The sequence below is a fragment of the Sceloporus occidentalis genome, unplaced genomic scaffold, assembly GCF_023333645.1.
Source record: "Sceloporus occidentalis isolate IW3139 unplaced genomic scaffold, rSceOcc1.0.p SCAF_35, whole genome shotgun sequence".
Taxonomy (NCBI): Eukaryota; Metazoa; Chordata; class Lepidosauria; order Squamata; family Phrynosomatidae; genus Sceloporus; species Sceloporus occidentalis.
Genome location: NW_028317015.1, coordinates 784,461 through 800,355, shown reverse-complemented (window position 1 = coordinate 800,355; position 15,895 = coordinate 784,461).

Here is a 15,895-nt window from a genome sequence, read left to right as displayed (position 1 = left end):
ACATTTATTATCTACAGGCACAAAACTGAACGTCACTCTTTAAAATGTGCAAAATGTCGGTTAAAGGCTAATGTCTTCAAAACCAGGCTTAACCTTTTTCCATAATCCAGTTTCACGCATGCAGGAACAGGTAAGTGTTACGTGACTGGCCACTGCAACTCCTGTTCTACACCGTAAACTGAATAAAAAGCATGACAGACAAAGCGCGTACTGTGTTTAAATAAAATTATATGGTCGCTAATGGCTATTTGACTCGTCTGCATGTTTCTCTTTGGTCCTTGGTCTTGTCTTATTGTCTAGTCGTATGCCTTTCCAATGCATGGTTAGATTCCCTTACTTTGATAATCTCTACCACCCTCTCGGCAAAAGTAAAACTGTGTGATATATTCTGACATCCTGGACTGCAGACGCGGCCTTAACTTGCTCATGTTCACTTAGGAGGGCTGCATAATAGTATATTGGGAGGGCTTGGCTCGCTGGGGCTAACCTGTTCCACTCCTAAACTTCCTGAGCTGACTTCTAGCTCATGGATCCAAACTACAAAATATGGACGGGCTGGAGAGGTTCACAGATGTAAAGCTCACAAGAATGAGAAACATGACAGTTCCTTTCAACTAAACAAATGTCTCCACTCTTGCAAGCCGAACTTGGCTCAGCCTAAAGGTTATTCCTTACTTTAGTGGCTCAAGTATATTCTGATGACGGGGGACATGGCTTCTCTAGCGTGGCTGGTGTTATCCATTTTTCTTTCTGTTATGTTAGAAACTTGAGGTTGACTAGGGTGAAAATTATTGCAAACTCAGACATCCCGAGGACTTCACGAACATGGTAGCCACAAACATTCATGTTTGGTTTACAAACTGGTACGTATGCGGAACAGATAATTACACAAATTTTAAAGTATGTCTTAAGTCTTAGAGCCCCTTTAACGAGCCGTGGTATATGATTCATCCTCGTCGCACATTATAGAGCCTGAGCCCTGGATTTATGCTCAGGGCTTTTTCCATGTGATTTCACAAATAAGCCAACGTTTTTCTTTCTCTCTCTTCTGTCCGGAAAGTGCATCATAGATAGACAACTAGAATGTACTTCATTAAGAAATTATTTTTAACTTTGCCTATGTCAGTGTTTTGTATATGCTTTCAACATGTCAGTAGCGTGCTTAACCACAAACTTGGAATTTGACAGCTGATAAGAGTGACTTGGCCCATTTTGTCTGCTAATCTCCCCAACTGCTGTGGGACTTTGATTCTTAAACAGGGTGAAAAGTTTTTGATAATAAAAAAAAAATGCTCCAGCCATAGTTTCTGCAGAACCCTCAGTTTTACCCAATGCAGATATTTTAGGTTACTATGAAAACTTGCCAGCAGACAGGACCCACACGGACCATCTTACCTGCCATTTATTCATGGTATAAAAAAAATCAAACCTAAAGTCCTTGCTTGTCTTCAGGCGCAATATGGCTATCGCATGCATATTTCAATATTCTCGCTGTGAGCCTTTAGCGCTTCTGTTCTGAGGCTACCACCTTCACAATAAAGTAGAACACCCTATGTTCTAACGTTGTTCTTGCATGCTAAGTTTCTATCACATATCCTCACTTCTCCCCTCCAAGCTATATGTGGAGGCCCCTTAGTCCTTGAATATAAATCCTGCATCCCATTTTAGTAGCCCTCTTTTCAATATGTTCAGGGACTGAAAAGTGATATATCTATCATACCAAAAACAAGTTACGGTGAGTAAGGGTGATGGAAAGCCCTTGCATTGCATTATTAAACACTCGTCTACAGACACCAGGTAAGCCAGAAGGCTTGGTTTTTTTTTTTTCTCCCAGAAATCCCATGGTCCTGCCACAAGGGATTCTGGGTAGGCGAATGCAAACAGGGTCAACAATGATCACCTTTTGCCTCTATATCTAAATTACTCGCGCAAGAGAAACTTTTTTTGCCCTATTGGGGCCCTGCCTTTTTTTCCACATTAACCTTATGTGTATCTCACAGAAATTTAAATCCATTCACTTTCTGGAGCCAAACTATTCCATTTATTCCCTGCACTTTCGGTGATGACACTACGCATTATATAATGTTTAAGTTATAACATCTGCCTCCATTCAGCTTTAACACGTTTCCTTCGTTAAAGTGACGGCTATCATGCTCCTTACGCTTAGATATACAGCTGCGAAAACACTAATGTTATTCTCTAGAGTGTATTCACCAACATACAAATTAGGCCTAATCAAATGAAACAGGCAGATCCCTTACATACCACACAAATGCAAAAAGTATGACGTATTTAAAAGAGGGCTTGGGGTGTAGCTAACAGGGGCTTTGCATTCCTGGAACTGTTTAGGTGACTTCATGACCGATGTGTAGGAACATATGAAACTAGAGATGTCATCTGAACCTGGGACAACGTATTTTATAATTGACGTTTATTAACACAATGTACGTACACATCGCTGAATTTTATCGCTTTTATACACGCATGGCCCCAAGCATTCTATGACTCCAGAAGAGGGTCGTAGGGAATATGGCTCTCCAAAACCGGGACACTAGCGCAATATCTACATAGATTGTAGCACGTAACGTCAGGTATTCGTTTGACGTGTTAGGGAATAAAGATTTGTATTTATGAGGGTAAACGCTAAGACCAAAACACTGCCACTGCTTTAACTTTTTTTCCACAGCAGATTCAGCATTTGTCTTTAGTGCCCAGGATGGAAAAGTGGCGACAACAAAGGGTCATGAAAGACATGGCTGCCTATGTTATAGTTACTGTCCATAACAATGCCTTTGGTTATCCGCTATCATTGGCTGTGTGAACATTTCATGTAAGTTTGGTTTGCATTAGCATCTAAAAGTCATGTGTTGAAGATTCATTCCCCCCTTTGGAAAGCTGGTTTACTCGATGAAATGGGGGTCTCTGCCTTTGCTTATTTTCTCGCCGGCTATAGTCATGATGTGTATTTTTTTATGCACTGTTTTGGATATAAGCAGCACATTAACGTTCGTGTTCTGGCTGTTTTATTTATTTGTAGTATTTAGTCGGGGAACATTACTCATCTGTGGCATTGCAGAGTGTAAACAGTAATACCTTTTTTGTCATGTTTTTATCCCCCAGATTAATTTGGAACGTTGAGTATTCTTCTGTTTGTAAACAGCACTGTTAGCGTGAGTCTAATGTCCGGCTCCATAAAAGTGAAGGAATGAGAGCTGAGGCAGATTTTTATTGTATATTCTCTGTAGGGGACTCCCGCTGTGTTTGCTTGGATGCAGGCGTAGATTTGGACTATGGCTGTGGTCGTCTTATAGGCAAAAGAACCCAACTACAGGGCAAATTATAGCTCAAAAATTAACTTACAAGTTCCAATGATTATACCTAGAGAATTGTTCTTCATGGCTAATGGCCTGAATGAGAACCCTTTTGCCCCCAGTAAGCCAGTACCCATCAGTCACTGCATCTTCTGCAGTCCTTTTCAGCTAGTTTTCTAGATGCTTTTTGGTTTTAACATATTTTAAGAACTGCGTCATAGACATAGTTTTTTTTTTTTTCTTTTTTTTTATGTAAAATGGATCAAACCAAGTTACTCTGTTCCTTCTCAAGTAAATCAGAGACATAAGTTTCACTTTATAGAAAGCAGCTGGAGCGTGTACATCCTTAATGAGCTTTGTTGGAATATATATAGAATAAGCAAAGGTGGTCTGACTGGTGGTGCCGACGGATAACGCAGGCTATGGTAAGTATATTACACTTGCATCGTTAATCTCATTGCATTTGAAAATACATTTCTGTCTCTAGAAAATAATCTGTTGCCAAAGTGGACAAACTGTACAGTCTGAACGGCTGGGATGTTTTGTCCAGAGGGAAGGAAAACATCCCTATTTTTTTTTCCTTTTAAATTCCTCTCATCCCTTTTTATTTTCAGTTACAAAGCTTATCTATTTTGCAAGCGAAATTCTTCCATTGGACATTTTGGCAACCGTCGCTTAATCTCTAGCCATTGCTTAACCCTGTGTGCCAAATCTAGAATTGAAAGCCTGTCGGGATGAGTCTCAAATTTCTTGGATTATCCTAATATGTGTAACTCCAAATAGGAAGCCCCACTCATCAAGCATCTTGAAGTAAGGAGTGAGGCAGTTATTCCAGTCTGTGCATCTGCCAAGCGTTTAGAACATTTAATACCTTTGCTTGGTCTGTTCACAGCGCAGCTTTCCAAGATGTATTTGTAGAGCTTTCACATGAACAGTTGGCTTTTGTAATAGGTGACCTTCTACGCACTTAACCTGTAAAAATCAGAGTTTGCTTTCTGCTTTCCCACTGTATAGAGTTCTATAAGATCTCCATGCCAAGAACTGGGTGGTTTCTGCTTAAATTAAAAAATATAGTTTTACGTTACACAAGTTCATATTAAAATTGTTCGCTGCCAGTGGCATTGTTCTATACAGTTCCCCTGGCAGGCTGGAACTGCACATAGGTTTAAAGTTAATATGATACAATATAAATATAAAGATTTACAGACGAAACAAACTTTGGACAATGCGATTTGCCAATAAATACACATTTGTTATTTTTTGCCATCTTTCCTCTTTTCCATATTCAAGGAGATCTGCTTACTGTGTTAACTTTCACGTGTTCGAAGGAACATGGTCCTTGTGCACAAATACGTTCGGCCTTTTCTATCGGTGCTCACTTTGACATGTATTAAAATCAGGGGCCTGCCAGCTCTGTTACTGCCTTGATGCCCACCACCAAAATCAATCTAAAAGGGACCGTGGTTATCAAAGTGGACAAGGATTGTATTTTTTTTTTTTCTTTAATTATTGTAGCTTAATGCCACTTGGCTTGAATAAAAGCTAGCCAATATGGTGCCCCCCCCCCCCCCCGTATAATGAACTGCTAAGATATCTTCCCAGCCCTACTCTGTGAGTGTATGTGATCTACTGTGAACCACTTACAGTGGTCCTGGAACTTTCATGAATTGACTTTGACTGGCAAAGGTGGGATCCTATGACCGTACCATACTTAGTCACTCATCAGTACGACCCATTCTACTGCCAATGTGCTTGATTTTATACTCCATAATAAGAGGGTTGTCCACATATCTTTGGTCACATATTGAAAAGAGCCTTGAGTAATTAGAGAAAACCTTTCCTTTATACCTATGCAATGAATGGATCCCAGGGCATTCCATCTAAGCTTAACCTTAGTAACCTTGACATTATGGTTCTATCTCCACAGACAAGTGACATTCAATAAGTGGTAGTTCAAATGACCTGGAAGCTACTTTAAAGAGCTTTTTAGTAAGACGGTCTAATTTCCAGAGAATAGGCTATTCTCTCAGCTGGTTTCTAGATAACATGCATGTGGAGGAGGCACCATTCATTGGATCCCATTGCTTCTGATTGACCAGTGAACTGCTGTTCACTTGGAAGTAGAGATGGCTGAAACTTCTGGACACATGAGTGTGCCTTATGGGTGTGCATCATAACGTTGTGCGCATATGTGTGAACTCCATTTATGAACTTAATGATTCTGAGCCATCATATTTTTTCCCTAACTGCTAGCATGAGCTGGTTAAGGATTTTCAACATTTATAGTTAGAAATGAGTTCTACAGAGATGACTATGAATCATGCATTTGTAAAACACAGTACATCAATCATAAGCTATGGAATCTGGCCACATAAAAAGGGAAAACCAATCTAGAATGTTTTGAATGGCTTTTGCAAAACCTTAAAGAAAACGTACTGGCTACAAAATAACTTGACCGTTTAAAAAAGGTGCTTAGATGTCTGTATGTGCATTCGACTGAGAGAAGGGGTCAAGAGATTTCGATAAAGTGTCATGTGGGACAGGACATCCTTCCCAACCCCTCCTAACATATAGAAGCTATAAGATGCAATTACTTGCCTTTTCAAAATTACTCGTGTATTAAAACGGTAAAAAATAATAATCATCTTTAAATTAGGCTGCAAGTGTCTGATTTGTCTCGTTTGATGCCAGCGGCTGTACCAGTGACGATGCCTTAAGGTTCTGTTCTACTTAGAACATTAATTTCACACAAACAACACAATTTAAGCTGCTTTTTTTCATGTAATAATGCAGCATTTAGCAACAAAAGTGTTTAAGCCATCACAATATGTGGAGTAGCATGCTGGTAAAACACTACCTCTCATTCTCCTTGCAGTCGTGTCGTGCAACTAGTATGGATACAGATCCCCAACATTTCAGGTGTCAAAATTGGGGCACCTTTGTTAAGCGTGTGTGATAGAGATGGGGCAGGACCACCAGCATACCTGGGAACATTTAGGCTCCAGCTACCCAGAGCCCTCCCTTTGGGAATGCGGATGGGTGGGTCTACTGATGCTTGTGGGCGGTTCTACTGTCTTAAGTGGGCGGTTCCACTAATGTGTGTGGGGCTATCCCCACACTGAAAAATTGAAAGTGGAAGGAGGGTAAGTAGGCGGAGCCTGGGGCGTGCCTCGGTGCGGCTCCTATGACCCACAGATTCTCCGCAGTGACCCAGAGAGTTCCCAGGTATGATCACCAGCCTCCCTTACCTGCCCGGCCGCAAGTTTCAGGAGGTGGCCACTTGGGAGATGTGATAGAGGTCACAGGAACCCCAACCTGCCTCTGTCTTTATGTTGAAGGAAGAGTTGGTATGAATCTGAATTTGTCATTATCTGCTGGCACCTCCAAAATCCCATGGCTAAAATCAGGCAATGGGCATCCACAAACATGAGGAAACAGGGCTGTCTGTGGCCACATCCATCCATGCATTGTAAGCAGACGTGCATGTGATATCACGCATCCCCAGCTGTTTCTGATAAGCGAGCCCATGTGTTGAGATTAGATATATACACACATATATATTTAAAATTCCTGTTATTACATTCTGGCAAACTGAACACGTGAAACTGTTTTCTAAGAAAAAATAAATATGTTTGATGATATAGAAGAAAATGAAGAGCAAGCTGCGGCAGAGAGACATGACCAATCCATCGTACGGCGTATGTGTTCCTTAGTATGCACACAGGTTAAATGTGTCCTCTGTACCTACATGCACCTGTGATTTCTGCTATGCTCCATTAGGCCTGCGGTATTCTCTCCTAGCTTCTAATGCCGAAAGCACAATGAACAATCTGTAGATCAGAGATTCCATTAAGATGTGCTCTGGCCATGTGTTTAAAGAAGTCTAAATTACGTCTTCGTTCTGTCTGTAAGGATAAGCAAGCGCCAGATAAAGGCTGTGTTTTCTTTAGCCGTGGCTTAGTATTTCCATCAGCCCCGTATAAATAGCAATTTTAATTCCTCGTGTTACTTTTTCTAGATAGGCTTCCCCTCCATTGAAAATGTTACCGGGAGGCTTGCATAGTGCCAGCAGCTGTTTCCATTAAATCACATTTGTATACGTGTCAGCACTGGAGACAGTGTGTGTTGAAGCCACCTCTGTAGTCCTTTGATGTATGCTAAATAGATCTTTGGGGTTAATTTGGGCTCTTCACTTAATTGTGACCACGGCACGGCCTTTACAAACCACTTCAGAGAGTTTAACTAGTCCGTATTCTCTGAGTGCCAGACAAAGGAAGTTTGAATGTTTATCAATTTACAGTTTTTCCACTCTCTTTCCTGGACATCTGCTTTACGGGACATTTCTTTCTTCAAAGCGAGACTGCAGACGCAGACTGCGGCATCCTCATATGTCCGTTCTTTAAAGAAAAAAAACATGATGTATAATTTCTTGATGATGATATGAACAACCTGTTCTGCAGAGATTTTGGAGTAGATAACTCGCGGGTATAATGTGAATTTAATTGCAGAAATGGCGTACTGCTTAGTGGCGACTGAAATGTAATTCTAGCCTTTTTTCAGTATCCTCCCTTAATTTTATCCCTTCAACCTAACTTCCGTCCTCTGCTCACCTGCTCCTCTCCTTCTCATCTCTTCACCTGCCCACTCTCCTCTTATTTACTTCCTTTTCCCTCCTCCTTTTTCTAATCCTTGAATCCATTGTATTATACTTTCTCTTCAGCCTTTTGTTTCACTTTCTCCTACTAGAGCCTTTTTATTGATTGTCTGTAACCTCTCCAAGATTTAACTTTTTCTGTTCCCCTTTTACCCCACTTACTGTAACTTCTTTTCCTTTTATCCTTCAGATCTGTTCTTTTATTCCACCCTAGGAACATTGACAAATAGTATATCGTTATAATTTGTAAAGTGACATTACTTTTTTCTGATCATGACATCAAAAATAGAATCTTTTTTTATAATTATTTGTCGGTATTTAGGGGACACTCCAGCCATCATATGAATTTGAATGTATATGCTAGCCAAGAGGCCCCTATAAAATTGAAATGTAAATTTGGGTACAAAAGGGATAATTCAGTTGTAGCTTGTTACAGAAGACCAAGTCCGCGAAACACATTCAATGGATTTCCACCGAAAACGTTTGACCCGCTCAAAGTTTTGCCTTGAAATGCTCAAGTGACACGACCGGTTGATTTTGTTTTCTTATAACACAGAGCTTGGCTTTATGGAGTGCTAACGAAAACAGATTTATGGAACATATCATGCAAAGAAAACAGAAGTGGTTTCTTTAAACCATAACCTCAAGTGGCTTGGTCCGGCTCATGACTTCATTGGGAGCTGAATGTAACAGTCTAGACACCCTTCCTTCTCGGTGCTGCTTCTGCAGTCTCTGCTGTGAGGAGCGGGAGGTCTATTGGACAGAGAGATCACAAGGTCAGTCTGGGTGTTCCACTCCCATCTGTACAACCTGCGAGGACGGATACAGCTGCATCCTCCCGAACACTATGTAATCACCCTTTTGCACTTGAGGCATTTCTCAACTATTACCAAATTCAAGTGGGAGTCTAACGGAGCCATTAATATTGTCTTCTCCACCCTCTCACCAGGATCTTTCCAGCAGTCTGACTGTGAAATTACCTTGATATCAGATTTATTTTCTGTTCCCGTACACTGAATTTGTTCCACAGGTTTCTGCACACTCAGACGTCAACTTAAAAAACCACAAAGCAGTCACTGTGCCTTCGAATGGCTGCTGTCTTTATACTGAAACTGCTTAAGCCATTAAATGCTCGCATTCTTCAAAGGGGCAGTTGACCGCGCTTGAAAGCCCCACTAAAGAGGAATGCATATTAAAGCAATATATGAGTATATTTAATATGCATTCTTAAAAATTAAAGAGACCTGACATACTGTAGAAGCTGCAGCTCGGCTACTGCAGCTGCCCTTCGTCTAAGCTGTCCGTCGATTCTGCAAGCAGCCTATCAGTGGCAGGAAAGCACTCACATTTAAATCAAAATGGATTAAAATAGAGCAAACTTCCGGGAATGCGCATGGGAGTCTGAACAGATCACTGCCCGCGGCGTTTAATGAGCCAGTTCTGGAGCCTCATTATCCTGAAAGTGTCTTGAATTAGGCTTCTGAGTACCTGGGTCTGAAAACATGAATTTTGTCAGTTTGTCATATTCTGACATCTTCACAAATATCTTAGTAACTGCCATGTGGCGAGTTAAAAAAACGTTTGGTGCGCTGGAAATGCTAAAAAAAAATCTGGTAACATTAGTTAAATCCATATTTAAGGCCGATGCATTTAAGAAGCACTGTGCTAGCCGTGGGATTAAAATGTCAAAATGGGAGAGAATAGAACTTTTGCCATAAATATCTTAACTTTGAGCTTTGCCAGTTTTCAGTTCGAATGTGAAATCACATATTTTTTGTTATATTTCAGATGTTCTCCCTGACGCCATACTGTTTGGGAGAGTTGAGTTTTATGGAGTATATCATCCAAAAAAAATAAAGATGTTTTTTTTGTTGTACGCAGGAATCGGTCTTATAGTGAAATAAAACGTTACGTCTTTAAGCACCAGTAGGCCAGCGCCCAACAGTGCCTCCCGGTGACCTTTATTGTGTGATCACGTGCTGCGAAAGTGAACCCTATGTCGTATAATTTATCTCCCGCTCTGTCTTGCGGTCCTTTGAACTTTACTATAACACACACCATGTATTTTACTGTTTATTATTCCCTGTAATTCTCTGCATAATTTGACTTCATCATCACATGACCAGGGCTGCGATAGAACCGTTTCTCCAACATCGGTGCGATTGGCCAGTGGCCTCGAACCAAATTCTCTGAAGCTGTGGGGATGCTAAGCATTATGGGAGTTGTAGTTCACATACAGCAGAAGCGCTAGTGTGGGGGGGGGCTAGCCCTGCATACATGGATGTCTGGAATAATTACTTAGAAGTTAGAAGCAATTCTCAAACCCTGCACGCCTGGAATAATCTATGTCATACATACATCTGGTTTGGACTGAATAAAACTGGCATGCGCTGTGTATAAATTAAGCCGAACATAACATCGGAATGAGAGAGATCACAGGACCCCGGCCAGGCTATGAGTCTGCACCGTTACCAAGGAGTTGCTAAAACAAGTGAACTCACAGCAGACGGAGGCCCTTTTCCAGCCCCAGCCAAACTGAAGCAATATCATAAATAATAACTCTTAGCGACGTCCATAGGAATGGATCTCGCCAAGAAGCACTTTTCTAGAACAAAGTAGAAATATATTGCTGGCGGGTTAGCCTTCCCACTGTGAGAATTCCCCATATGTGGATGGGACTCACAGCTCTTTCACCGCTATACAATGCTGTAATGTCATAAAACGCTTGCCGTGTTCCTTCTTTTTGGGTTTAGAACCGAAGGAGGTCTTTTTATATGAAAAGTATAATTCTTGTTAAATACATGCTTTTAGCAGCACAGATTACACAAAGGAGAAAGAAAAGTTAGCAATTCATTTTAGCTGGAGCTGTGATAAATATATTTTCTGTGTTGGAACAGATTATTTGGTGGATTTTTAGGATGCAGACCTAAGCTTTGTTTTCAAGGCCAGCCCCTAGGGTTTTTAACGCTAGGATGGAACCTCATAGCCGTCTCTGGGAACCTCCCACGGTAGGCCACTCAAAACTCTCTTTTTTCCGTTGGGATTGGCTTCATGTAGGGTGGAGCTAGTCTCAGGCAGCCTTTATTGGATGGCATTGGGCAGGGAGCAGAGGAAGTTGCCAGAGAATAGGTGTGGCCACATGCCACTCCCCCGCTTAAAGAAAGAAGAACTTGACCCGGAGGATGGGGGTAGCAGGGCTTAACGGGAAGACTCTGGGTCAAACCAAGAGAGTTCCCATGTATGCTGATGGCCGGGAGAGCTCAGTACACATTGAGCTTGGCAGAAAAATTTCACTCTCTCTCCCAAACCAGTCCTTTTCTGTAACCAAATGTTTCTCTTTGGCTTTTTTCAAAGCCTCTTTTGGCAATTCACAGCCTTTTTCTCCTTTTACTACCCACACCAAAGGAATCCTTTTTGTGTCCTTTTCAATGTTTTCAGATTTTTTGTGGGGATCATGTGCCGGCTGGGGAGATTCTCTAATCTACCTTGACTGGCCCAGGGAATTATAAAATAAATAGAGTTCTCTTAAGATGATCACTACAAGATGTCTATGCAGGTGGGGCAGGTAGACAAATCTCCACCTAACAGGTGTATAAGATCAAACACATAGACAGCTTTCTCTGCAGACAAACATTGGCAGTCAAATCGTCGCACTGAAGAACTTATTAACTATAAACCGGGCACTGTCCTAGAATGCCACCCTTGAAATGTCTGCCCTGCTAGATCTGCCCTGGCCCGCTGTGTTGTTAATGTCATGTGAAAGCCTCTAGGAGTAACAAGAGCAACAAAGCGGTAGACCACGCACACTCACAGAATAGGGGCTGTCACGTGCTGAAGCGCTTAGTGCATAAAAAGTTGCTTCTCCTCTGTAGCATCACTCACTACAAATTTCCAAACTTGCCTCTGGAAGCAACATTGGCACAAGCACACTGCGTCAGGAGCTTCATGAAGTGGAAGCTGCACACAAGTCGAAGATCACTATGCACAATGCCAAGCGTTGGCTGAAGTGATGTAAAGCCCACATCCATTGGACTCTCGAGCAGCAGAAACGTCCTCTGGAGTGATGAATCACGGCTTACTATCTGGAAGTCTGATGGACGAACCTGGGTGTATGCTGCATTGCTGCTAATGCGCTGCCTTTCCAAAATTACTCACAAAGGGCTGGTCCGACCTGGACCAGGCCTGTACTGGTCTGACTGGCCCTTTGTGAACAATCTTGGATGGGCACGGTGAGGCAGGAACACCGCTGGGTAAAGAAGCAAGGCTGCTTGGACAGTGTACAAGGGCCAGAGAGGTAAGCTGCGCGTGAGGTAAGGGAGTGCGAGAGGGAGTATGAATGATGGTATGTTAGAATGAGAATATATGTATGTATGAGTATAATGTGGCACTCACAACCTTTTGGGGGACAAAGGTAGCACTGTGGGACATGTTGCTTTTGAAGTTGGGGAGCCCAGGGCAATTTTCGCACTGGTTATGCCCCTTGTTTGGAATGGGTTATCCAACAAGCTGATGGAAGTGTGATATTCAAGTGTCCACATACTTTTGGTCATATAGTGTAATGAAACATACTTGTGTCCTAGCTTGTAAACACTTTAGCCCGATTTTAAAAGCATTCAAATATTGGTGAATTGAGTATAGTGTTTAGTGATAGATCATCTATGACTAATGTCAGATATCTGTAATAATCTTTAACTTGGAGAAATGGTTGTTATTAGGGCCTCACAAATCAGAGTTGAATGGTTAATCAAATGAGAGGCATGGAGTCTCCAATCCTAGTGTGAATAGACTTGTGTGCAATTAAAACCCTTGCCTTGCATGGGAAAATATCAATTCCATTCATCCAAAGAAGCCTTTCAGAGTAAGGCAGATTTATTGCATACATTGGCTATGGCCATCTGTATGTTATGAATACCCTGACTAGACTCCAAATGATAGTTTTAAAAAGTTTCGGTAACCATTGTGTGTTGCAAAGTACAATGGTGGGGAATGCAATTGAGCTTGGAATAAAAAGAGTAATTGTCTTTTTGTCATTTTTACAAGGAGGGGTTCATTGAAAGCAAAGGTATCAGCTGTGAGGGAAATTCCAAAGATACTTCGCCAGCTATGTGATATTTCCCCAGAGAATTCCCAGACTAAGTATCTCTGACAGCTTCTCATCCATAAAAGCTCCTCCACAGTGGTCTTAGTGGGTTTAAGAATTCCAGGCATCTTTAATGTGGACGTCCTTACAGACCTCATTGAATATCTGCAGATAACACAGTCCCACCTTAAATGTATAGTAAAATGGACCTGTTAACTTTTGCCCCAACACACGGAACCCTAAGACCATTGACTATGTTTTCTTCTGCACCCTTGGATGTGTTGATGTTAATAAATGGTTATTCTAGAATATGCATTAGTATACGTGGCAGCCTCGTCTCCTCTTTAAAGTGACAGTAAAGGCTGTGGCTTAAAAAAAAAAAAAATTAGGTATGAATGAAGCTCAGAATCAGCATATCTGACAGTTTACCATTTAAAGAGACACTCTGGCCATCATATGGCAGTCAACTCGCTGACTTAGTGAGAGTTCTGGGGGGGGTCTAATGAGAGTTCAAGGATTTCCGAGCTCTTTCTGGCCACTGATTGGCTGCCTCGTGCTGTGACACAAAAATAAATCAGTCTGGAGCTACAGCTTCCCCTTAAGGGAAATGATTTATTTATTTAACTGGTTGAAGAATACATATTAATTTAGTTACAAAGTAACACTAAAAGCAAATTAATGGGCCATCAAAAAAAAGGGTGAGAGAATCTGGACAAATTTGTAAATTATACATACAACGTAAGTAGCCTACGCTGGATTGATTAAGTAAAAGGAGGCCTAAAGTCAGACAGGCAACTTTAACTTTTGGCTTCTAATGTAGTGTTCACGGATGGATTGTCATAACCAGTAACTAGAACTTCTAGTACTAGAAGCAGGGTATTCAACCTCAGTTCTCCTCTGAAGTAGTCTTATGGTACTTGGTGGTCCTGACTGGCACTTGTTGTATTCAAGGTCAAGGAACTAGATGGACAGGGGGTCTTGATTAGATGTAACTTCTGCTTTTACTTTTATATTGTTTACACGTAATTAAAGAAAGTAGGGAGTACCTTGAAGTTTTCACAAGAAAAATCATTTTTAGTTAATAAACGTTATCTGCATCCATTCTTCTATATCCTGATTGAGCAGATTGAACTCTTCACATGCTAAAGCTTGTGGCGATGCTGGGTACTAATTCTTTTCTGTTTTCTAATTTATTTTCACTGTTTTGTACAACAGTTGCCTGGCTAAAACTTTAAACTCTATATAGAAAATATGGCATAAATATAGTTAATAAACGTAGCGAGCCAGGAAATGATTTCCAGGATTGGATTTAGAAGAAACATTCCATAAGTGAAGGGGTATGTGTAACCGCCGACCAAGGACGTGGATCTGGTTTGAGCGCAATGTTCCAGTAAAGGCAGCACGATGTAGTAGAACCTGTAGGTATGTTTCCCGGTCCAACTAGAGCAGATTAAAATAGAACAGCCATGTGTATTACATAATATGAAGCCATAACGTCTTCACAAACACGGCTCAGAATAACATCCAAACAACCCGCTGTTGTGCTGTCAACACCTCTATGCATCCATACATAAGATGAGCATCTCTATTAGTTTGCCCCATATAACTCGCCCTATATATAATGCATGCGCACTATGTTATAAGGCTCCGCAGACCGCAGTCTATTTTGCTTAAACGATCTCCCTCTTGTGATACATCAAGTGAGATCTCAGAGAGCTTTGCTAGAGTGTCACATTTAGTCGACGTCTAGACGCGGTGTTCTATATATAAGCCGTACACGTGAGCGGTGGAGAAGAGATTCTTCTCTCTTGGGTGAGATGTGTTAACCACTTTCTGGACTATAAAAGCTTAATGCATGCAGGGCATAATTCCAACTTTTCCTGTTTTGACCTTCAAGTTTAAAATTAAATCTATGAACTTTAATCCCTTAAAGTTCGTTCAATGACAGCAAACAATACACAGTACCGGCGTTTCACAACTGTTTTCATTTCATGTTTCAACATCCGGTACATGATAAAGTGTTATAACTGAAAATCAAAAGTCCAGATGGAGATATACTTGAAAAATTGATTCAAAATGTTCTTCTTATTTTCAAGAAGCCATAGCATCCAGACATAGATTACAAAATTAACAAATGAATTAGCATTTTGAGAATGAGCATTTGCTATCTCCTGACCAACAATTCTCTTAATTTTATTATTATTATTATTATTATTTTGAAATAATTTCCTCTCAACGACGAAGAATTGCATAACGGTATTACAGGTGGATGATAGGCTTGATGTCAAATTTCAAGCTTGTGATATAAAGTAGAATAATCTCAAGAAGAGACCAAATCTTATGTTAAATCCACTTTTTTTCTGTGTTGGCAATCCAGAAATTCAATACTCACCTGGTTTTTGTCCTAAAAACCATAAAAGTCCCTAACCTTAAATCCAAATTTGTGGTAGTTTTTAATGCAATGTCATCATCAAGGAAAGGTGACGTCTATTTTGATATCATCTCAAGTAGCCTTTACACTAAAAGCAAAAAATCAGCTGCCCCGGGAATGTAACGTTAGATCCTGTGCTAGATAATTGGGTTCATTCATCTACCTAAGCGCTCCATAGAAGCTCACCTACCACCTGAATCTCCCAATGAGGGTGCAGGACAAGACGGTCTATCAAAATTATACAAGTGGGATATAAGTGGGAAAACGTTTCTCCTGAGGAAGCCAATTGGCGAAACGCGTAGAGAACGTTTTAATCTTTTTAAAATTATTTTAATACTTATCTCTGCACCGGACCAGCAGTGGTCCTCTGTGAGGACCAAAAGACATTTTGGAACTGCTCTACAGGGTTATTGCCTTTG